At 39.2% G+C, this 23,270-nt stretch overlaps 1 pseudogene across 1 annotated transcript; it reads left to right on the top strand.

Moving 5' to 3' along the window:
* The first annotated feature begins 22,415 nt into the window (after nt 1–22,415).
* On the top strand, nt 22,416–22,978 carry LOC116525849 (annotated as a pseudogene). The gene has a single exon (XR_004257852.1). The product of XR_004257852.1 is annotated as an interferon-induced transmembrane protein 3 pseudogene (transcript).
* The last annotated feature ends 292 nt before the right edge of the window (nt 22,979–23,270 follow it).

A 23,270-nucleotide genomic window follows, 5' to 3' on the forward strand; every position in this document is an offset into this window, starting at 1 on the left:
AAAACTGGTAACAACCCTTACTGTTCAGCAGCTGCTGCAGGTGAACCGCAGGCAAGCAGGGCCTGGAGTGAACCTCAGCAGACCTACAGCAGAGGGGCCAGACTGTCAGAAGGAAAACCAAGAAACAGAAATAACCTCATCATCAACAAACAGAACGTCAGTCTGAAAGATTTGAGATGCAATCTGAAAGCCAGCAACTACAAAGTCGACAGGTAGATAAATCCTTAAAGATGGGAAGAAACCAGCGCAAAAAGGATGAAAACACCCGAAGCCAGAATACCTCTCCTCCTACAAGGGATCACAACTCCTCACCAGCAAGGGAACAAGGTTGGAGGGAGAACGAGTGTTATGAAATGACCGAATCAGACTTCAGAAGGTGGGTAGTAAGAAACTTCTGTGAACTTAAAGAACATATTCTAACCAAATGCAAAGAGACTAAGAACCTTGAAAAAAGATTTGACGAAATGCTAACGAGAATGGACAAAATAGAAAGGAGTATAAGTGAATCGATGGAACTGAAAAAAGCAACACGAGAACTTCGTGAAGTATGCACAAGTATCAACAGCCGAATTGACTGAGCAGAAGAAAGGATTTCAGAGGTCAAACATCAACTCAATGAAATAAAACAAAAAAGGCAAGACTGGAGAAAAAAGGGTAAAAAGGAATGAACAAAGTCCCCAAGAAATGTGGGACTATGTGAAAAGACCTAATCTACGTTTGATAGGCGTACCTGAATTCGACGAAGAGAATGAATCCAAGCTTGAAAATACTCTTCAGGATATTATCCAGGAAAACTTCCCCAACCTAGCAAGGCAGGCAAACATTCAAGTCCAGGAAATACAGAGAACACCACAAAGATATTCGTCAAGAAGAGCAACCCCAAGGCACATAATTGTCAGATTCACCAGGGTCAAAATGAAGGAGAAAATACTAAGGGCAGCCAGAGAGAAAGGTCAGGTTACCCATAAAGGGAAGCCCATCAGACTCACAGCAGATCTCTCAGCGGAAATCCTACAAGCCAGAAGAGAGTGAGGGCCAATATTCAACATCCTTAAAGAAAAGAACTTTCAACCCAGAATCTCCTATCCAGCCAAACTAAGCTTCATAAGTGAAGGAAAAATAAAATCCTTTGGGAACATGCAAGTACTCAGAGATTTCGTCACCACCAGGCCAGCTCTACAAGAGCTCCTGAAAGAGGCTCTACACATATAAAGGAACAACAAGTACCAGCTCAACTAAAGGGCAAAACACCTAGCTAGCACCAAAATGGCAGAATCAAATTAACACATAACAATATTAACTCTAAATGTAAATGGACTAAATGCCCCAATCAAAAGACACAGACTGGCAAATTGGATAAAAAGACAAAACCCATCGGTGTGCTGTATCCAGGAAACCCATCTCACATGCAAGGATACACAAAGGCTCAAAATAAAGGGATGGAGGAAGATTTACCAAGCAAATGGAGAGCAAAAAAAAGCAGGAGTTGCAATTCTCATCCCTGATAAATTAGACTTTAAAGCAACAAAGATCATAAGAGACAAAGAGGGACATTACATAATGGTAAAAGGATCAATGCAACAAGAAGAGCTAACGATCCTAAATATATACGCACCCAATACAGGAGCACCCAGATACATAAGGCAAGTTCTTAATGACTTACACAGAGACTTAGACTCCCACACAATAATAGTGGGAGACTTTAACACCCCATTGTCAACATTAGACAGATCAACCAGGCAGAAAATTAACAAGGATATCCAGGACTTGAACTCAGACCTGGACCAAGCAAACCTAATAGACATTTACAGAACTCTCCACCCCAAATCCACAGAATATACATTCTTCTCAGCACCCCATCACACCTACTCTAAAATTGACCACATAATTGGGAGTAAATCACTCCTCAGCAAATGCAAAAGAACGGAAATCATCACAAACAGTCTCTCAGACCACAGTGCAATCAAGTTAGAACTCAGAATTCAAAAACTAACCCAGAACCGCACAGCTTCATGGAAACTGAACAACTTGCGCTTGAATGTTGACTGGATAAACAATGAAATGAAGACACAAATAAAGATGTTCTTCGAAACCAGCAAGAATGAAGACACAACATACCAGAATCTCTGGGACACACTTAAAGCAGTCTCTAGAGGAAAATATATAGCAATAAGTGCCCACATGAGAAGCAAGGAGAGATCAAAAATTGACACCCTATTGTCAAAACTGAAAGAGCTAGAGGAGCAAGATCAAAAAAACTCAAAGTCTAGCAGAACACAAGAAATAGCTAAGATCAGAGCAGAACTGAAGGAGATAGAGACACAAAAATCTCTTCAAAAAATCAATAAATCCAGGAGCTGGTTTTTTGAAAAGATCAACAAAATAGACAGACCACTAGCCAGATTAATAAAAAAGAAAAGAGAGAATAACCAAATTGATGCAATAAAAAACGATAAAGGGGATATCACCACAGATTCCACAGAAACTCAAACAGCATCAGAGATTATTACAAACAACTCTATGCACACAAACTAATAAACCTGGAAGAAATGGATAAATTCCTGGACACTTGCCTCCTGCCAATCCTAAACCAGGAAGAAGCCGAAACCCTGAACAGACCCATAACAAGGTCTGAAGTTGAGGCAGCAATTAAGAGCTTACCACCCCAAAAAAGCCCAGGTCCAGATGGGTTCACAGCTGAATTCTACCAGACGTAAAAAGAGGAGCTGGTGCCATTCCTTCTGAAACTATTCCAAACAATACAAAAAGAGGGAATTCTTCCCAAATCATTTTATGACACCAACATCATCCTGATTCCAAAACCAGGCAGAGACTCAACAAGAAAAGAAAACTTCAGGCCAATATCCATGATGAACATAGATGCAAAAATCTTCAATAAAATACTGACAAGCTGATTGCAATAGCACATCAAAAAGCTTATCCACCATGATCAAGTAGGCTTCATCCCGGGGATGCAAGGCTGGTTCAACATACGCAAGTCTATAAACGTAATTCACCACATAAACAGAACCAAAGACAAAAACCACATGATTATCTCAATTGATGCAGAGAAGGCCTTTGACAAAATTCAACAGCCCTTTATGCTAAAAACACTCAATAAGCTAGGTATTGATGGAACGTATCTCAAATTAATAAAAGCTATTTATGACAAACCAACAGCCAATATCATACTGAATGGGCAAAAACTGGAAGCATTCCCCTTGAAATGTGGCACCAGACAAGGATGCCCTCTCTCACCACTGCTATTCAATATAGTATTAGAAGTTCTAGCCAGAGCAATCAGGCAAGAAAAAGAAATAAAGGGCATTCAAATAGGAAAGGAGGAAGTCAAATTGTCTCTATTTGCAGATGACATGATTGTATATCTAGAAGACCCCATCATCTCAGTCCCGAACATCCTGAAACTGATAAGCAAGTTCAGCAAAGTCTCAGGATACAAAATCAATGTGCAAAAATCACATGCATTCCTATACACCAGTAACAGACTTAAAGAGAGCCAAATCAAGAACAAACTTCCATTCACAATTGCCACAAAGAGAATAAAATACCTAGGGATACAACTAACAAGGAACGTAAAGGACCTCTTCAAGGAGAACTACAAGCCACTGCTCAACGAAAAAAGAGAGGACACAAACAGATGGAGAAACATTCCATGTTCATGGTTAGGAAGAATCAATATCGTGAAAATGGCCATACTGCCCAAAGTAATTTACAGATTCAATGCTATCCCCATCAAGCTACCAATGACCTTCTTCACAGAACTGGAAAAAACCACCTTAAACTTCATATGGAACCAAAAGAGAGCCCGCATAGCCAAGTCAATTCTAAGCAAAAAGAACAAAGCAGGAGGCATCACACTACCGGACTTCAAACTATACTACAAGGCTACAGTAATCAAAACAGCATGGTACTGGTACCAAAACAGAGATATAGATCAATGGAACAGAACAGAGGTCTCGGAGGCAACACAACATATCTACAACCATCTGATCTTTGACAAACCAGACAAAAACAAGCAATGGGGAAAGGATTCCCTGTTCAATAAATGGTGTTGGGAAAGCTGGCTAGCCATGTGCAGAAAGCAGAAACTGGACCCCTTCTTGACACCTTACACTAAAATTAACTCCAGATGGATTAAAGACTTAAACATAAGACCTAACACCATAAAAACCCTAGTAGAAAATCTAGGCAAAACCATTCAGGACATAGGTGTAGTCAAGGACTTCATGACCAAAACACCAAAAGCATTGACAACAAAAGCCAAAATAGACAAATGGGACCTAATCAAACTCCACAGCTTCTGCACAGCAAAAGAAGCAATCATTAGAGTGAATCGGCAACCAACAGAATGGGAAAAATTTTTTGCAGTTTACCCATCTGACAAAGGGCTGATATCCAGAATTTACAAAGAACTAAAACAGATTTACAAGAAAAAGCAAACAAGCCCATTCAAAAGTGGGCAAAGGATATGAACAGACACTTTACAAAAGAAAACATACATGAGGCCAACAAACATATGAAAAAAATGCTCATCATCACTGGTCATCAGAGAAATGCAAATCAAAACAACATTGAGATACCATCTCACGCCAGTTAGAATGGCGATCATTAAAAAATCTGGAGACAACAGATGCTGGAGAGGATGTGGAGAAATAGGAACACTTTTACACTGTTGGCGGGAGTGTAAATTAGTTCAACCATTGTGGAAGACAGTGTGGCAATTCCTCAAGGACCTAGAAATAGAAATTCCATTTGACCCAGCAATCTCATTACTGGGTATATATCCAAAGGATTACAAATCGTTCTACTATAAGGACACGTGCACATGAATGTTCATTGCAGCACTGTTTACAATAGCAAAGACCTGGAACCAACCCAAATGCCCATCGATGATAGACTGGATAGGGAAAATGTGGCACATAGACACCATGGAATATTATGCAGCCATCAAAAACGATGAGTTTGGGTCCTTTGTAGGGACATCGATGAACCTGGAAACCATCATTCTCAGCAAACTGACAGAAGAGCAGAAGATCAAACACCACATGTTCTCACTCATAGGCAGGTGTTGAACAATGAGAACACATGGACACAGGGAGGGGAGCACTACACACTGGGGTCAGTTGGGGTGAAATAGGGGAGGGACGGTGGGGGGTGGGGAGCTGGGGTGAGATAGCAAGGGGAGAAATGCCAGATGTAGGTGATGGGGAGGAAGGCAGCAAATCACACTGCCACGTGTGTACCTATGCAACAATTTTGCATGTTCTTCACATGTACCCCAAATCCTAAAATGCAATAAAATAAATAAATGGGAAAATAAAAAAGTTAGAAGATAGAATCATATTGCCTTTGAAGTTCCCCTTACCTCTAATAAAACTTTACCACTAGCCAGGCTTAGGTTTGACCCCATCCCCATTTTAAGAAGAGTTTTCTTTTCTACACAAAGTAAATCTCCTTTCCAGATGTGCTTTATATTGGAAAGAACAGAAGAACTGAGAACAGAAAGATCTAAGTTTAACTCCTGCTCTCCACTTCTTAGCTTTATGATATTTGCTAGGTTTCTAATTCCATTTGATTTGTCTGTAAAATAGGATGATAATGTTGTTGCAGGAAACAAATGGCAGTGTGGCACATAATGTCCTTAATATGAAACATTTACCAAGCACTAAATAAATATGGTTTATGATTAGTGTTAAGGGAAAATCATTCAAGGTTACAGGCTTTCCCCTAAAGCACAAATTCGTATTTTTTTTTCTGGATTATCTTTGATATCTAAGACATCAAAGATGACCAGTTTTAGGCCATCACTTTATTTTCACATTTGAGAGATTCTTCCTCTGTCTACTTATGATTGCCAGCACTAGCTATGCAGTCCAGACCAACTTACAAATTGCCTTTCAAGGGAAAAAGGGCATTTATAAAACAGAAAGAAACCACTCGAGAATGGCTGCCTCCCTTACTCTTCCAAGAAGAGATGGATCAACCCCTTGATTCCCGTAACTTAAAATTACAAATTGTAGTGACTCAACATTTAATTATTATTCTGAACTCGATTCAGTATTATACTCAAGCATGAGACCTGGATCACATCAACAAAACAGAAGATCATAATGTCTATCTTATTCAAGATGCCAGACATGGAAGAAATATTTAAGATATACTAGAAGGCACAGGGTTCAAAGATCAGGCCTGGAATCTTTCATATGACTGACATTCATGAGAATTCCCTCACTGCTACTCTACCAGAACTAAGATCAGGATATTATCAAAACCCAAGGTGGAGATCTCTCTGTTTACCCTTTATGATTTTTCAAATGTCATATGGTTCTCCACAGAAGGAGGATATCAATGGACAGAAAACTGGGGATTCTGGGAAGATGAGCCTTACTTATGTGCCAGAGTAGTTGAGAACCCCAAGGTATACTAACTTTATCAAAAGAACAAGCACAGTCATTAATCCTGAGTAGGGGAACAAAGCAGCCCCTGCACCTAGGACAGAATTAGCCATGAAAACCTAGGGTGTATATAGATTAAAGATGCCACGTAGCTCTTACCCAGTATCTGAGCAACATGCTCCCCATGTTGCTATTAATAAATATTTCCATGTAGCTTTTCCATCCACAGCATCCCTGACCAGAATAGTTGGTTCCTACCTGTCCCAGCTCTAATGCATACCTGCACTGACTGCATCCATGGCTCAAGTCCTGCTAGTAAACCTAACTCACACTGATGCCTACCTTCCCCACCAGGCCTTTGTGTCCAGTGTAGGCTTAGCCCTTCTAAATTTCAGTATGCTGTCCTGGTACCATGACACAGCCCAAGAGGTAAAAGTTCAAAGCCAAGAGTTCTTCTGACATTGTATTCAGATAAAGCCAAATGAATTAATTAAATCATATTCCAAACACCAGTTTTAATACTTTGTTATACATTTAGCACTCCTGGAAATGAGAAGCTAACAATAACAGTGGGTCAGGCCAAGAAGGACCATCCCTGAGGATGGACTCCTGCCCACTCACACTGCCAAGAGTGTTAGCACACAACACTCCTGTTCCCTCAACCTCACCTCCCAAGATGTTGATCTCAGTCCTGACCCTCAACACATCTGGCTGAGATCTGACTGCCCTGGGCTTTCTGAGAACAGCATTCTGAAAAAAGAACATGTTGTCCAACAGTTTCATGGCAGGCAAGAATTTTTGCCTTTGGCATTGTTCATAGGCCATCAGAAGATTTAAAGATCTTTCAACCCAAATGTACTACTCTGACTTTCCCACTTTTTCAGAACCCCCTTCACACTCTGTGCTCTCTGGTTTCCATCCCCCAGCACTCCACTAACACTGTCCTTTCCAAGGTCATCAGCGACCTCACTCTAAATAAATCTCAAGGCGATTTCTCTGTTCTCATCTTCCTTCACCACACCCTTCTTCTTAAAAGTCTTTCTTCTTTTTCTTTGCAATTTGGAAGCTTTATTCTTTTTTTGTTTTGTTTTGTTTTTTAAATATTTTTGTGGGTACATAGTACGTGTATATATTTATGAGGTACATGAGGTATTTTGACACAAGCATGAAATATGTAGTAATCATGCAATTATGTAGTAATCATGGAGAATGGAGTATCCATCCCCTCAAGCATTTATCCTTTGTGTTAGAAACAATCCAATTATACTCTTTTAGTTATTTTTAAATGTAAAATTAAATCATTTTGACTACAGTTAACCTGTTGTGAATAATAGGTCTTATTCATTCTTTCTAATTTTTTTCGATACCCATTAACCATTTCTACTTCTCCCCAAACCCCACACTACCCTTCCCAGACTCTGGCAAACATCCTTCTATTCCCTACCTCCACGAGCTCAATTTTTTTTGATTTTGAGATCCTATAGTTGTTACAGCACTGTTCACAATATCCAATATTGGGAAACAACCTTAAGTATTCATTAACAGATGAATTGATAAGAAAATGTGGTACATATACATGATGGAGTACTATTCGGCCACAAAATAGAATGAGAGCCTGTCATTTACAGCAATATGAATGGAACTCAAGGATACTACAAGAAGCAAAATAAGCCAGGCACAGAAAAGCAAGCTTTATTCTCTTAACTCACCATCTTTTTGCCATCTCTTTCCTCTTCCTTTATTATTTTTCTTTGACACATTAGTGCTATAAATGTCTTCCCAATTATTAATCTTCTTTTCTTCCTGTATATACACACCCTCACTAATCACTTCTATGGTAAGACCACTCAGAGCTCTAAGAGGAGCTTTTATTTGCTACCATCCACAGTTCTGGCCAGGTCCTCTTTGCTTTGGCCACCAGTGTTACCAGGCCCTTTCTGCCTTGACCACAAGGGCTACCAATCTTGATCTATACACACTTGAACAGAGCAAACCGTGACAAAAAGAAAATGCCCTGGACCATCATAGCCAACATGAAGCAGGTCTAGACTGTAGCTCTGTCTCAGATGGACAGAGCAGCAAACAGAGGCTTGCATTGTATATTTTAGCTACAGATCGACTGTAAGAACAAATCAGCAATCCTGAGAGGACCCACAGACCCTCTGAAGGAAGCAGACTGCTCCTGCAGGATCCAGGAGACATCTCAAATACCATGAGTGCCCCACCTGCAGAAGTGGGAAAGGGAGACCTTCCTCTCCCAAACACACACCCCCACTGGAGAAACTAAAGTCTGTTTGAGGGAAAAGTTTCTTATCTTATCTAAGTCAATTTAGAGAGCTGAGCAAAATACAGGGGTAGAGGAAGCAGCAGAAAGGCCTTTGGAGCTCAATGAATCCCCAAACAGGCCATTTCTACCTGGCACCACAGGGATCCACTGGGAGGGTGGCCAGAGGAGTTGGGGGGAATACCACAGGAAGAAGGAAATATCCAGCTGAACTTTGTAATAATTTGAACAAGGCGAGAAGCCTCTGGCCAGAACTTGGGGGAGAGCATGAATCTGGTGTGCAGGCTCCACAGGCAGTAGAAGAACCAAGCCCTTTTATTTTATAGCTGGGAGGTGGGTAGCCTGGGGCAAGTTCTCAATCCCAGCTTGCCCACTGCCTGGAAACAGACTCAGGGCTATTAGTAGGGGCACAGTAGAAGTGAGAGCGGCCCTTCAGTTTGTATGGGAGCTGGGTAAGGCCTGTAACTGCTGGCTCTCCTTCACTTCCCTGACAAACAGCATGACTAGGCAGAGGCAGCCATAATCCTCCTAGGTACCCAATTCCATTGACCTAGGAACCTCACCCCAGCCCCCACAGCAGCCTCATTAAGACCCGCCCAAGGAGAGCGTGTGCTTGGACATGCATAGCCCTGCCCCCACCTGATGGTCCTTCCTTATCCACCCTGTTAGCTGAAGACAAAGGGCATATAATCTTGGGAGTTCTAGATCCCTGCTTATTGCCATTTTCTCTCCATACTACTACAGCTGTTGCTCTCTGAAAAGTGCTACGTCCTAGCAGAAGGCCAACCAGCATGAAAATAGAAGCCACCAAAGCTAAGAACTCTCACAGAGTCCGTTTCACCTCACTGCCACCTCCACCAGAACAGGTGCTGGTATCCATAGCTGAGAAACTCATAGATGGTTCAAATCACAGGACTCTGCAGACAACTCCCAGTCCCAGTCTGGAGCTGAGTAGGCTTATTGGGTGGCTAGACCCAGAAGAGAGTCAATAATCACTGAGTTCATCTCACAGGAAGCCACAACCAGAGAAAAAGGGGGAGATATATACATCAAGAGAACACCCCATGGGACAAAAGAATCTGAACAACACCCTTCAGCCCTAGACCTTCCCTCTGACAGAGCCTCCCATTTAGAGAAAGAACCAGAAAACCAACCCTGGTAATATGACAAAACAAGACTCTTTAACATCCCCCAAGAATCATGCTAGTTCACCAGCAATAGAGCCAAACTAAGAAGAATTCTGAATTTCCATGAAATAGAATTTAAGAGGTTATTAGGCTAATCAGGGAGGCACCAGAGAAAGTCAAAGTACAGTGAGAGGAAATCCAAAAAATGATACAAGTGAAGGGAGAAATGTTAAAGGAAATAGATAGCTTAAAGAAAAAAATAATCACAAATTCAGGAAACATTGGACACACCTATAGAAACACAACATGCTCTGGAATGTCTCAGCAATAGAAGTGAACGGGTAGAAGAAAGAAATTCGGAGCTCAAAGACAAGGTCTTCCAGTTAACCCAATCCAACAAAGACAAAGAAAAAAGAATAAGAAAACATGAACAAAGCCTCCAAGAAGTCTCGGGTTATGTTAAACAACCAAATCTAAGAATAATTGGTGTTCCTGAGAAAGAAGAGAAAAATCTAAGAGTTTGGAAAACATATTTGTGGGAAAAATCAAAGAATACTTCCCTGGCCTTTCCAGAAACCTAGACATCCAAATACAAGAAGCACAAAGAACACCTGGGAAATTCATCACAAAAAGATCATTGCTTATGCACATTGTCATCAGGTTATCCAAAGTTAAGATGAAGGAAAGAATCTTAAGGGCTGTGAGACAGAAGCACCACGTAACGTATAAAGGAAAACCTATCAGATTAACAGCAGATTTCTCAGCAGAAACTTTGCAAGCTAGAAGAGATTGGGGCCCTATCTTCAGCCTCTTCAAAAAAAACAATTATCAGCCAAGAATTTTGTATTCAGTGAAACTAAGCATTATATATGAAGGAAAGATACAGTCTTTTTCAGACAAATGCTGAGAGAATTCACCACTACTAAAGCACCACCACAAGAACTGTTAAAAGGAGCTCTAAGTCTTGAAACAAATCCTGGAAGCACATCAAAACAGAACCATTTTAAAGCATAAATCACACAGACCCTATAAAACAAAAATACAAGTTAAAAAGCAAAGACAAAAACCAAAAAAAAACAAAGTACACATGCAACAAATAGCACAATAAATGCAATGGTACCTCACATCTCAATACTAACATTGAATGTAAATGGCCTAAATGCTTCACTTAAGAGATACAGAACTGCAGAATGGATAACTCACCAACCAACTATCTGCTGCCTTCAGGAGACTCACCTAACACATAAGGACTCATATAAACTTAAAGTAAAGGGGTAGGAAAAGGTATTTCATGCAAATGGACACCAAAAGCAAGCAAGAGTAACTATTCTTATATCACACAAAACAAACTTTAAAGGAACAGTAGTTAAAAGAGACAAAGAGGGACATTAATGTAATGGTAAAAGGCCTTGTCCAACAGAAAAATTTCACAGTCCTAAACATATATGCACCTAACACTGGATCTCCCACATTTGTAAAACAATTACTAATAGACCTAAGAAATGATATAGGCAGTAACACAATAATAATGGAGGACTTCAATACTCCACTGACAGCATTATACAGTTCATCAAGACAGAAAGTCAACAAAGAAACCATGGATTTAAACTATACCTTGGAACAAATGGACTTAACAGATATATATAGAACATTTCATCCAACAGCTGCAGAATACACATTCTATTCAACAGCTCATGGAATTTTCTCCAAGATAGACCATACAATAGGCCATAAAATGAGCCTACATAAATTGAAGAAAATTGAAATTATATCGAGCACTCTCTCAGACCACAATGAAATAAAACTGGAAATCCACCCCAAAAGAAACTTTCAAAACCATGCAAATACATGGAAATGAAATAATCTGCTCCTGAATGAATATTGGGTCAAAAACAAAATCAAGATGTAAATTTTAAAAAATTGTTTGAACTGAATGACAATAATGGCACAATCTATCAAACCCACTGGGATACAGCAAAGGCAGTGCTAACAGGAAAGTTCATATCCTTAAACACACCAAAAAGACTGAAAGAGCACAAATTTGAATTCTAAGATCACACCTCAAGGAACTAGAGAAACAAGAACAAACCAAACTGAATCTCAGCAGATGAAAGGAAATAACCAAGAGCAGAACTAAATGAAATTGAAACAAAACAACAACAACAACAACAACAAATACAAAAGAAAAAAGTGAAACAGAAAGCTGGTTCTTTGAAAAGATAAATAAAATTGATAGACCATTGGCAAGATTAGTGAAGAAAAAAAGAGAAAATCCAAATAACCTCACTAAGAATGAAACAGGAGATATTCCAGCTGAAACCACTGAAATACAAAAGAGCATTCAAGGTTACTGTGAACACCTTTATGCACATGAACTAGAAAACCTAGGAGAGATGGATAAATACCTGGAAAAATACAACTATCCTAGCTTAAATCAAGAAGAATTAGATGCTCTGAGCAGACCAATAACAAGCAATGAGATTGAAATGGTAACTAAAAAATTACCAACAAAAAAAAGTCCAGGACCAACAGATTCACAGCAGAATTCTACCAGACATTCAAAGAATTGGTACCAATTCTTTTAACACTATCCAACAATAGAGAAAAAAAAGAAACCCTCCCTAATTCATTCTATGAAGCCAGCATCACCCTAATACCAAAACCAAGAAAGGACATAACCAAAAAAGAAAACTACAGACCAATATCCTTGATGAACATTCATGCTAAAATCCTTAATAAAATACTAGCTAACCAAATCCAATAACATATCAAAAAGATAATCCACCATGATCAAGTGGATTTCATACCAGAGACGTAGGGATTGTTTAAGATATGCAAGTAAATAAATGTGATACACCATGTAAACATACACACATAAAATCACATGACCATCTCAATAAATGCAGAAAAAAACATTTGACAAAAATCTAGCATCCCTTTATGATTAAAACTCTCAGCAAAATTGGAATACAAGAGATATACCTTAATGTAATAAAAGCCATCTATGACAAACCCACAGATAACATGGTACTGAATGGGGAAAGGTTGAAAGCATACCCTATGAGAACTGGAACAAGACAAGATGCCCACTCTTACCAATCCTCTTCAACATAGTACCGAAAGTCCTAGCCAGAGCACTCAGACAAGAGAAAGAAATAAAGGGCATCATAAATCAGGAAAGAGAAAGTCAAGCTGTCACTATTTGCTGACAATATAATTGTTTACCTTGAAAACCCCAAATTTTCCTCCAGAAAGCTCCTAGAACTGACAAAAGAATTCAGCAAGGTTTCTAGATACAAGATTAATGTACACAGATCAATACCTTTTCCCTACACAAATAGCAACCAGGCAGAGAATCAAATCAAGAACACAGCCCCTTTTACAATAGCTGCAAATAAAATACTTAGGAATATGCCTAACCAAGGAGTTAAAAGACCTCTTCAAGGAAAACTACAAAACACTGCTGAAAGAAATCTTAGATGACACAAACAAATGGGAACACATCCCATGCTCATAGATGAGTAGACTCAATATTGTGAAAATGACCAGGCTGCCAAAAGAGATCTACAAATTCAATGCAATCCCCATCAAAATACCACCATCATTCTTCACAGAATTAGAAAAAACAATTCTAAAATTCATGTGGAACCAAGAAAGAGCCCACATAGCCAAAGCAACACTAGGCAAAAAGAACAAATCTGGAGGCATCATACTACCTGACTGCAAACTACATTATAAGGCCATAGTCACCAAAACAGCATGATACCGGCACAGAAACAGGTATATAGACCAATGGAACAGAATAGAGAACACAGAAATAAACCCAGATATTTATAGCCAACTGATCTTTGACAAAACAAACAAAAACATAAAGTGGGGAAAGGACACCCTTTTCAACAAATGGTGCTGGGATAATTGGCTAGCCACATATAGGAGAATGAAACTGGATCCTCATCTCTCACCTTATTCAAAAATCAACTCAAGATGGAATAAAGACTTAAACCTAAGACCTGAAACCATTAAAATTCTAGAAGATAACATTGGAAGATAAACCCTTCTAGACATTGGCTTAGGCAAGGATTTCATGACCAAGAACCCAAAAACAAATGCCATAAAAACAGAGATAAATAGCTGGGACTTAATTAAATTAAAGGGATTTTGAACAGCAAAAGGAACAGTCAGCAGGGTTAACAGACAACCCACAAAGTGGGAGAAAATCTTCACAGTCTATATTTCTGACAAAGGACTAGTATCCAGAATCTACAATGAACTCAAACAAATCAGCAAGAAAAAAACAATTCTATCAAAAAGTGGGCTAAGAACATAAATAGACAATTCTCAAAGAAGATATACAAATGCCCAAACATAGGAAAAAATGCTCAATGTCTCTAATTATCAGGGAAATGCAAATCATAATCACAATGCAATACCACCTTAACTTCTGCAAGAATGACCATAATCAAAACATTAAAAAAAGCAGTAGATATTGTTATGGATTTGGTGAACAGGGAACACTTCTACACTGCTGGTGGGAATGTAAACTAGTACAACCCCTATGGAAAATAGTATGGAGATTCCTTAAAGAACAAAAAGTAGAATTATCATTTGACCCAGCAATCCTACTACTGGGTATCTACCCAAAAGAAAAAAAAGTCATTATGGAAAAAAGATACTTGCACTTGCATGTTTACAGCAGCACAATTCGTAATTGCAAAATCATTGAACCAACCCAAATGCCCCATCAATCAATGAGTGGATAAAGGAACCGTGGTATATTTATATGATGGCATGCCACTCAGCCACACAAAGGAATGAATTATGGCATTTACAGCAACTTGGATGAGATTGGAGATTATTATTCTAAGTGAAGTAACTCAGGAATGGAAAACCAAACATTGTATTTTCTCACTGATATTTGGGAGCTATGCTATGAAGACACAAAAGCATAAGAATGATACAATGGACTTTGGAGACTTGGGGAGAGGAATGGGTAGGGGCGAGGCATAAAAGACTACAAATATGGTGCAGTATATACTGCTCAGGTGAGTGGAGCACCAAAATCTCACAAATCACCACTAAAGAACTTACTCATGTAACCAAATACCACCTATACCCCAATAACTTATAGAAAAATTAAAAAATTATATAGATATTTTAAAAATGCTCTTTGCTTGGAGATCAGTGAGTCTATTTCCCTGATGCTGTCTCTTTGAACCCAAGAGTCAATTTTTAACTTCAAAATGAAGTTCAGAGCCTGGTTCACTGGAAATTCACATCTTGTCCATCAGCTCCTACAAACTAAAATTGAAACTGATCTTGACTCTTTTCCTTTAAAGCCTCTTTAGAATTGTTTTCCTCAGTGGCTTTTCATTCTGCTTCTTTTTAACTTTAAATTTGGTATCTCCTTCTTGACTTGACTCATGCTCTCCTTACATGGAGTTCACCACATTCTTCCAATCCTCTGCCAGGGGCATGATAGTGCTAGAAATAGAGTCCTTGTCCTTATTGATGGGGGAGGGTAGACATCTGTTAAGTACTCCCAAATTCCTGTAGAATGACAGATTGTGATCAGAGTTAAGGAGATTCGCAGATGCTGTTTGAGCGAATGACAGGGTAATCTGAGTAAGTCTGGAAATTAGGACAGAAATTAAGCATGAGCTGAGAGTTGAAGGATAAGAAGCAGTTAACTTTTACAGAGACCAGTGGGAAAAGCGGGAATGGAAACTGCAATGGTCTTGTGGCAAGAAGAATCATGATGCATTAGATAATCAGAGGAAAAGACCAGCAGAAAAGACTGGATTGTGGAGAATGGGTTTGTGAGTGCCTGAGAGATGATAGTGGTGCCAAATCAAGCAGGACTTTTTGGCCATACTAAGAATGCTGACCTCAGGAAACATGTGTGATCTTTATCCCAATGATAATAGGATATTATCTAAATTAATTTAAGCTCATCATGATTAAAATTGCCATGTATATAGAACAGATTGTGGGTAGGGGAAGGGGATCCAGTGATTGATGCAGGGAAACCAATTAAGAGGCAAGAGATACATAAGGCACAGGTAACCACTTTTGAGGTGCGCTGAGTTTATATGAGAAAATTATTAGCAATTAATAAAGCAAGACTGCACTTCTTCCATTCACATGGAAAGATTAAATGATCTATAATAATAGAAATCACCATCTCCAACTTCAACTACAAAGTTAACTTTCTATGGGTTTTCCTAGTAATTTTTCCCTTCTATATGGCAGAAATAACCCCTTCCTTAATGTCCACATCTAAATATTAAAGTATAATTACACACCAATTATAAGAGAAAGGGCTATAAATATATGTGACATTGCTGCTTCCTGTGATGACATTTCAAATTGGAGCCTGCACTGGAGAGAGTAACATATTTAAGGAAACTATGTACAAAAGCAAGCTGGAAACTATTGTGTCTGTGTTCTCATAAAATGCAGCAACAACAATAATAATGATCTCTATAATGCCACACCTGAAAGAGAAATTTGGGGAAATAGCCAACCTTGGCAAAGAAGCAAATTGTAGAGGGTGGTACAGTCAGTTTCCCCAAGGCTGTGAAAGACTGGCTCCTGGCTGCCCACAGCCTCATAGTCACATGTTGTTTCAGGCTTCGACAAGCTTAGTACAGTCATAGGCAGCAAACAGCAAAGTCAAAGGGATTAAGCGACTCTGCTGTCTGCATGTGTGTTGAGCCCTACAGCAGAGTCAGGAAATGCCAACTGGCACTCGGGCTGCAGCTTCCATCTTAAAGAGAAGCAACCTCTCCCCTTACACAGACCCAAATTTCCTGCTTCTGAATTAACCTCTCTTAGAAAACCATCTTTGGTTTTACAAACATATATAAAAATACAGTCCATCTTTTCTGCTTTGCCCATTGTGCATCTGCAAATCCCTACAAGGCACAAATGCAAAAACAGTTGCCAATGTCATTTTGGGAATTTGTGGGGCAAGCAGCCAACTGGCTGCCTGTAGGTCATTCACACTGCAATAGGAAGCAAATTTCTTGCTGCAATTATCCTTAAAGTTCTACTGTTTACCCCAGGAATAAACTAATTGCTGCTGTAAAATACCCTTTCCCACACTGTCCAGCACACATCTGTAAATTCCAAGAGGAATGAGGGCAAGCGGTTGCCAGTTGGCTTTTGGGAAGGAATGGAGATGTGCCAGCTGGAAGTCAGCTTATTATTCATGGTGGAATAGAACTTGAGCTTCTTATTGTAAATACCCCTGTATCGTTCAGTGTTTATCTGTGTACTTAATCCAACTTGGATCTCAATTTGTAATATGCTCCTGTTTACTACTGACTGTGAACCAGAGGAAAAGAAAAAGAAAGACAATATTCACACCTCAAATATTTACTGAATACCTACTAAATGCCAGGTAGTGTGTTTGGTGCTGACAATTGTCCATGGGAATTTTGCATTATTAAAAGAATTCACAGAAGCAGAGTAAGGTATAATTTTTCCATCACCATCAACTATTTGACCTGTAAGTGGAGATTTAGTTGCAAATATCCTTTCAACTTCCCTTCACTAAACTTTGATCATCAAACTTGGTGGTCTTCTTATTCCTGGCCAACATTTCATACGGTGTTTACTGAAAGTACCTTCTGAAGTAGCTCACCTTTAGAATGCTTGTGCTTTTGTACCTTTAAATAGACTATTGGTTTTGCCTGGAATGCCCTTCTTCTGTTTCTCTAACCAGGAAAAGCCTACAAATCTTTGTAGACCCATCTCAAGTATGGGGAGGCAGAGAGAGGCACCAATATCCCTTAAGGGTATGGTATGAAATTTCACAGGCAAAGACTAAAATAAGTCCAGAGTTGCAAAGTTTGGAACTGGGAAGCCCCTTAGGAATCCGTATTTTTAAATATGCCTTTCAAATATTATAATCTGTTTCTCATCTGCTTTCTGTCTGCCTCTTTTCTGATTCTTCTTTTAGCTGACCAGCCACCTCTGATTGTACTGTGTCCAACATAAACAGTAGCCACATGGCTTTATCCTCTTCAAGGACCAGTGATCACCATTAATGATTACATTCTCCGTGTTGTTTAACTAATGTTTAAGGGAGATTCTAATGTGTTCCTGGTCTACGGTGGCTCTATCTTGGACCAGTGTCACACCCTTGGGTGAATTGGCTGTGTCTGGGAAACTGGGTTCCATGGTATTAGCCAGCTAAGGCTGTCATTTCAGCAAGATCACAGACAGGTTCATGTAGGAAAGTTTTGTGAGCAACAGAGAAAACAGTCTGTCGGGTAACTTACCACACTTATGTTGTCACTAATGGATGTGTCTTTCTTCCTCCCCACACATTGCAATCTATTACACTCTGGATGCCTCTCCACAGCCATATGTTATTTTTCTGCTGCAAAATCACTTGGCAGAGTCCCTGCAAATAAGTAGATTTTCAATCAACATGTGTTGAGTAAGCCTTTTAAAAACATAAATTGGATTATGTTGCTCTTTTTTTAAAATACTTCAGTGACTTCCTACTATATCTAAAATAAAATCCAGATTTATTTCCATGATCCCAAAGGCCCTGCAGGTTCTGATCCCTCCCGCCTCTCCAGGTTAGTCAGGTGCATCTCACCCATTCATTCTCAGTGGTCTCACTCATGGATTTTTTTCCTTTTATTTCCTCTAACACATAAAAATTGTTCCAGACTCAGCACCTTGATAAATATTGCTCCCTCTGTCTGGGATGCGGTTCTGATCTTCTCAGGGCTGGCTCCCTCTCAGTTCTCCTTTGGGACGCAGCTTAAGTTTTATATCATCAGAAAAGCCTTTCCTGACTCTCCACATTTTTAACACTACTTTCTATCCTTCTGCTTTGCTGGGTTTGTTCAAAGTGTCTGTCACAATTTTGGATAGTTTACTTAGTTACTATCTTTACCCTGGGTTAGACTGTAAAGGCTGCAAAGTTGAGGGCGTGTCTCTTTCGTTTTCTCCCATATATGTGAAGCCTCATACAGTGCTTAACACTCAATAAATATTTGTGAATGGATGAATATATCAGAAGAAAGTGGTTCAAATTCTGTCTTGCTCACTGACAATGATTTTAGGCAGATAGCTTTTCCTTTCTAAGCTTCAGTTTCCTTTTCTGCAAAATCAATAGATTTCAGGGTGGACAGAATGGTTATTTCTCTTCACCCAAGAACATCTAAGGCTTTCTCTTCTGAGATGCTTTCCTGAGCTAACCTATCTCATTCTGGGCCCACTGAATACCTAACCTGAAATACTATTTGGCAGTAGTTTTCTTAGACATGAACCAGGGACGCTTGGAGAAAGAGAGAAGGCTGGGCCACATAGAAATTTTGAGAATCCAGAAGTATCTTTTAAAAATGAAGAAATTCCTAAATATGGTAATAAAAAGTATCAGAAATGTAGCCATTTTAATTCTGACAAAAAAAAACTTAAAATTTCCTTCAACAGAAATCTTATTTAAATGTTTACTGAGCATTAATCATATGCATTAAAGACCATAGAACATTTTTCATCTACTGTCTCATTTAATGTGACAACATTTGCATGACAGATTTATTTGGGGGATCCCATTAAACCATGCCTCCCAGATGCATACACCTGTAAATCTCTAGCCATTTGGAGGCTGGGCTGGCCCTGTGACCAGCTGTGACCAATAGGACATTAGCAAGAATAATGCAGTAGAGGCTTGATACATGCTTGCACACTGAGGCTTGTTTTCTTGAACTGTTTCTCCATAAAACCTAGCCACCATGCTGTTATGGAACCCAGAAAGCTATGTGGAAAGGCCCATACAGAGGAGAATCAAGGGGTCTGGCCCACAGCCCCAGTAGGGCTCACAGGCAGCAGGCAGCACCAGTTACCAGCTATGCGAGTAAAGTCAGACATAGTGGAAACTTTCAGACATCCCACAGTGACACTCCATGAAGCAGGGCACCCAGTCAATAATCCACAGAATCATAAGAAAAAAATAATAATTTGTTTTTCTAAGCCACTAAATTTGGGGGTAATTTGTTACTACTCCAAGCAGTCTCAAAACTAGATAGTATTTCATTTACACAAAGGAGAAACTGAGACTCAGAAATGGAAAATGATCAAAATCCCATTATTATTTTAATTCTGATTGATATTTGCCACCTTCTCTGGAGATTAGTGAAAGACCCTCCAAAATAGCTGATTTACGTAGAGCTCCAATGGAAGAGGAAGTCCTGCATGGATCACATGACCCTGTTCTCTCCACCTCAAGTCACAGGTGGCTGAAAGAAATTGGCAACTAACTCAAAAACAGCCAAATAATCAGCTGGCCAGTAACCTACAGTGTGGCTTGGAGTGCAAGTCAAAATAACAAGTCAAACTAAAGTCAAATTTCCTGTCTCAAGAATTTTAACTGAAAATACGGAATGACTAAGACAGCTGAGTAGTAGACACTGAAGTTTACATGACAGCATGGGTTAGGCAGAAATATGACATATCACAACACACCAAAGTTATAAGAAAGCATCATATAAAGCAATATGAGCAACCAGAAAGTATAAAGAAGAAACAACATGTAAGAATACAGGTGAATACTCTATTGATTGATACCCAAAAGCAGAGGAGGCAGAGGGAGCTGTGCAAAGACACAGAAAAAGGAAAAACAGCCATGCATCAGAGCCTCCATAAGACCCCCCATCCCTGCCTATTTCCCAGTGATTTTTCAGTTATGAATTTAATACACTCTCTTGTAATAAAGACATCTTTTCTTAAAATAATTTGAGTAATTTTCTATCTCTTGCAACCTTGACAGACAAACTGAAACAAATTTTAAACAGGAAATTATTCCCACCATGAAAAATTTATTTGTTTAATTTTAAATATGAGTCCACTTATATGAAGGACCAGAAGACTTTTGAGATTGTTTAGAGATAATGGAAATGGGGGTCCCTGAGAAAAATTTGTGTCTCAAGATAATTTTCTATGCAGAATGACTTCAAGTTGCACAGAATAATTTGAGCTATTAGATTATCAAAACGTTGAATTTAGAGTTCAAGATCCCAATACCTTCTTCAGACACTTGCAACCAACAGCTTCTCATTTGACCCAATTTGCCTATGAATTAGTATGCACACAAGCATAACTAGCCCCTCAAAATTTATATCATCCATGAGTAGTTATATAAAACTTTACAACTCTAGAAAGGAAATAAATAAACTAGTGAAAGGAAGAAGGGAAATATTACTGCCGCAAAAGAAGTTAATTCTACAAATAATTTTTAATAATTTTAAACCTGACTTTGATTAGAAGATTTAAAACCTTAGAACAATTTACTTTGGTTATTCTTTGTCAGATTTATGAAGTTCTGTCTTTAAAAAATGTGTATATTGCTGAAAGATTGTAAAATTTAATAGCAAACAGATTACGCACTTAGGAATAGACTAAGCACAATTAGCGCTCACATTCCTCTCACTCCTATAAATAACTCAGTTTCCTTTCCATGTCTGCAAATTTCATTAGAGTAGTGGAAAAAAAAAGCGGGGGGAGAGAATAAAAAGGGAAAAAGAAAAGGCTTCTGATTCTCTTTCACTGCAAAGTACAGATCCAGTCATTCAATCAGGGTCTTTGTGCAGCCCTAGGAAGGGGCATAGGGATGGGGTGGGGCAGAGTTAAATAATTCTGTCTCTGGGTCTTAGCCCCCTAGCTTTGGAAAGAAACTTTTCTACATGTGGCTTTGGAATTCACCTGCTAGAAAAGTGTACTGGCCTTTCCAGCAAGCAACCTGCTGTATGGCTTTCTCAAAGATGAACTTCAGTGATCTCAGAACAAAACACTTTGTCCCTCGCATAGTTTCAAGTTATATCTACTTTAGAGATCCTACCTAATTTAGCAGTTTATTGTTAATTGTGTCTGTAAAAAAGAAAAAGACTAAGACAGGTGTTAGAGGAAGGTATCTGGAAGAAGTGAAATTCTGGAAGCATGGAATGTACAAGTTCCTTCAGAGACTCTTGTGCCCCACCCACCACAACACTCTCCTCTAGGGAAAAGTCTGTGCCTAAACAAATTTTAAGACTTTGGGTTTATGTTCAGTTTGTGGAGGGGCCTGTTTGTGTAAAGTGAGGTGGATAATAGAGAATTTTGTTCATTTTTATACTGTGTGAAGGAAAAAAAACTTTCTTCTTTCATAATCTGGATATTTTAAAACACTCAAGTCTAAGTTTGTGTTTAAAAGGTGAAAAAAAATCTACAGTCTAGTTTAAAACTGGATAAAGGACTTAACAGGTATTTCTTCAAAGAAGATATACAAATGGACTGTGCATATATGAAAAAATTCACAACATCGCTAATCATTAGGGAAATACAAACCAAAACCACAATGAGATACCACCTCATACCCATTAGGATGGCCATTATTAAAAAGAAGAAGAAGAAAGAAAGACAAGTGTTGGTGAAGATGTGAGGAAACTGGAACCCTCATGCATTTTTGGTGGGAATGTAAAATAGTGTAGCTGTTGTGGAAAACAGTATGGCAGTTCTTTAAAAAATTAAAAACATAGGGCCCACTGAGAACCATCCTAGCAACCCAGCCACAGCTAGTCTTCCCTGGACAGCATGAACCACACCATCTAAACCTTCTTCAGTCCCGCCAACACCAACCATCCCTCCAACTATGAGATGCTGAAGGAAGAGCATGAGGTGGATGTCCTGGGGGCACCCCATAACCCGGCTACCCCGACATTCACCATGATCCACATCCACAGAGAGACCTCTGTGCCTGACTATGTAGTCTGGTCCCTGTTCAACACCCTCTTCGTGAACTCCTGCTGCCTGGGCTTCAGAGCATTTGCCTACTCCGTGAAGTCTAGGGACAGGAAGATGGTTGGTGAACTGACCGGGGCCCAGGCCTATGCCTCCACTGCCAAGTGCCTGAACATCTGGGCCCTGATTTTGGGCATCATAATGACCATTCTTCTGATCATCACCCCAGTACTGATCTTGCAAGTCTATCAATAGATCAAGAGGACTCATCCAGGCCAGGGGCTCTGCCCATCACCTGTTTCCCATGTACTCCACCTTCCATTCCTCACCCAGCCCCCGAGCTGAGTCCTGTATCAGCCTTTTGTCCTCACACACTTTTCTACAATGGCATTCAATAAAGTGTACGTGTTCCTAGTTAAAAAAAAAAAAAGAAAAATTAAAAATACAATTACCATATGATCCATCAACTTTACTTCTGGACATATACCAAAAAGAATTGAAAGCAGGATCTCAAAGAGATATTTACATATCCATGTATATAGCAGCATTGTTCACAATTACCAAAACGTGAAAGCAACTCAAGTATTCACTGACAGACAAATGGATAAAGAAAATATAGCATATACATATGGTGGAATATTATTCAACCTTAAAAAAGAAGAAAATTCTGTCTCATGCTACAACATGAATGAATCTTGAGGAGATTAT

The sequence above is a fragment of the Sapajus apella genome, unplaced genomic scaffold (assembly GCF_009761245.1).
Source record: "Sapajus apella isolate SASKATOON/1434 unplaced genomic scaffold, GSC_monkey_1.0 scaffold48, whole genome shotgun sequence".
NCBI lineage: Eukaryota > Metazoa > Chordata > Mammalia > Primates > Cebidae > Sapajus > Sapajus apella.